The sequence below is a fragment of the Frankliniella occidentalis genome, unplaced genomic scaffold (assembly GCF_000697945.3).
Source record: "Frankliniella occidentalis isolate FOCC.00 unplaced genomic scaffold, Focc_3.1 Scaffold16, whole genome shotgun sequence".
Lineage (NCBI taxonomy): Eukaryota > Metazoa > Arthropoda > Insecta > Thysanoptera > Thripidae > Frankliniella > Frankliniella occidentalis.
The window spans coordinates 604,812-607,390 of record NW_026267146.1 but is presented as its reverse complement, the minus strand read 5'-3'; positions in this window follow the sequence as shown (position 1 = coordinate 607,390).

Below are 2,579 nucleotides of genomic sequence, written 5' to 3'. Positions count from 1 at the left end.
TCTTTATTTTTTTCAAAGAAAGAGGAGTCGCACTGCTTGGAGGCACGAAAATGAGTGGCGAAAAACAATCGCAGGCCAACGAGCGAGATACGCCACTCTTTTGTGTTGTCATCCAGGGGAGCAGCAATGATCTCGCTGTGTGACGCGGCTCTCGTCATGCTCGCGTAGTGACACCGGCACTGACACCCCGTATCGGAGCACGCAGCAGACGAACGGCCATTACCCGCCGGACAGTAACACAAGTAGCGTCTCCGCGTGTCGATGTGTGCGTGGGCGGTATGGCGTTAACGAGGCCGCAATCTGCCGACCCGCCGCGCACCGGCGCATACACCGGAGCCTCATCTCTGTCGCTCTCGGTGCGCACACAGCTTTGAATGGCTATGAAAGGGAAACGAAACGACGACTGTTGAAGTCGTGGGACGGCGCAGGCCCGGCGCCATGGCACGGCTGGTGGAGGGTCCATTATATTCGCACCGCCAGGCTTGTGTCAGCGTGCAAATGTGCAAATATTGTCTAGTCGAGCCATTTCGAGTGCGCCACTTGCTATGTGTGTGAGAGAGAGAGAGAAAAGAGAGAGAGAGAGAGAGAGAGAGAGAGAGAGAGAGAGAGAGAGAGAGAGAGAGACTGTGAATGGACATTTTCCTTCTCAAATTTTCGAGATGAGATGACGCGAGCGTAGCGTGGGGCCTGCGAACCCCCGTGTGTCCTTCTTGCTCGGTGCCCACTCGTTGCCCACTCTCAGCTCGGGGCAAACACAAATAGACAGTGGGGCAACCTATGCGAGTACACCACCACCACCACGGTGACCACGACCACGACGACGTGCTCGCGGAAGAGCCCCAGAGGACAAGTAAGTAGTGGTAGTAGTAGTAGTAGTAGTGTGTGTGCCTTGCGCGGTTTCACAACGATTCTGCCGCACGTCCGAAACCAAAGCGGCGGTTGGTTATTAATAGACCAGCCTACAGCGCGTCTAGAAAAAGAATACAAAAAGTCAAGAAAATCGGCAACAGATACCGAAAACAGCTTCTATTAAAACTTATGTGTGCATCTTTAACAATTTTTTTGTTACAAAAAGTTCATTAAAACTGAAGGCTATGTAACAAAAGCCAAAAAAAAAAACATGATCTGCAAGCTGTTAATGAGCTATGTTTCCGGTACTTTTGGATTATTTGTGTTTTTTCTTCCCCGACTGGCTTGAATGGTCTATTTAACAGAAAACTTTGTCAAGTGCAGACGTGCTTCGCTAGAGGAGTAGGGGGCAGTTGCCCGGTCCTTACGAAGTCATGTAGCGAACCACTCCTCCGTGGTATTTTGCCCATTGTGGATTCTCGACATGCGATCGGTTTGTGTGTGTGTGCCTGTGTGTGTTGCGGGCTTAAAATCCTAAAAAATGTAAAATGCATGAGAGCGTCTAGGACTGGAAGGGTACGGGGATGTCAAAGACCTGAGAGGCAAAACGATTTCGAGTGTAAAAGCCGACACCTATAGGGGGCCGCATCCGCACACTTAAGTTTAAGTTCAATTAAATTTAAGTAGCCTCAGGGGTTTTGACGCAATTTGCCTTGGCGTCCGAGGGCAATCGCCTCCCCTCACCCCTCATCCATGCACCTGCGTCACCGTGACTTGGGTTGGCTTTGAACTTGCCCGTGAATGGCTAGGCTCCCGGGCTGCAGTTCTGCGTGAGGAGCAGCGCGGATCGACAGAGCCCAAACTTTTCGTCGGCCACGCAACACAGGAGCCGGTTAGCGCGTATCCGATCCCCATCCCGATTCCGGTCCCGCGAGTCCCACGGCCCGGCATAGGCTGTTTCGTCTGTTCAATTCTGCGCTCTGTCTGCATCTCCTGTTCTATCCTCGCGGTTCCACTCTCACTCTCGAAGGCGACCTACCGAGATTTATATGGGCAAAAACAAGGGAGGGAAAAGCTGCTAAAAAAACCTTTGTTTGAGCCAAATTCATTTCCAGTTCCTGAGCGGGAGTTTCCAGCCACACTAATCTGAAACATTGATGAATACGGATGGATAGCAGCTATGCCACACCACTTTTCAAAACACTTCCGCACATTTTTGACGTGTGTTCTAGAAGGTGCGATTTGCCGAACGTCGTGTGTGAATGTTAATAAACGCGCGATGCTCGATGCACTGCCAAAATTATTTGCAAACAAATAATAATGAAGAATTACATTACGACTCATTCAACACAAACTAGCGGCAAAATTTCTTCACAATACAAAAAACCTCTTTGTACACGGTAAAAACAAGCCCTGGGAATCCCAGGAGTTTTTTCCGTTTCCCAGGGGAGTTGGAAGAGTCCCAGGAGATCTCCTGGAAATGTCTAATTTTTCCCAGGAGTTGCCCTGGGATTAGAACAGCCCTGGGAGATATGATGCTATTTCCAGGGCATCCCCTGGAAAATGTTCCACGGCCGACACGACGAGCGGCTGCTTCACCACCTCAATTCTTTGACGCTTTATAACAAGTTGTCTATTCGTCAGTTGATCTAAATAAATGTTTTTATCTTACTTTTAGAACAGCAGAACTCAACATGCGCAGTTTTGTGAGTTTCCGTTGAGAAGTAACC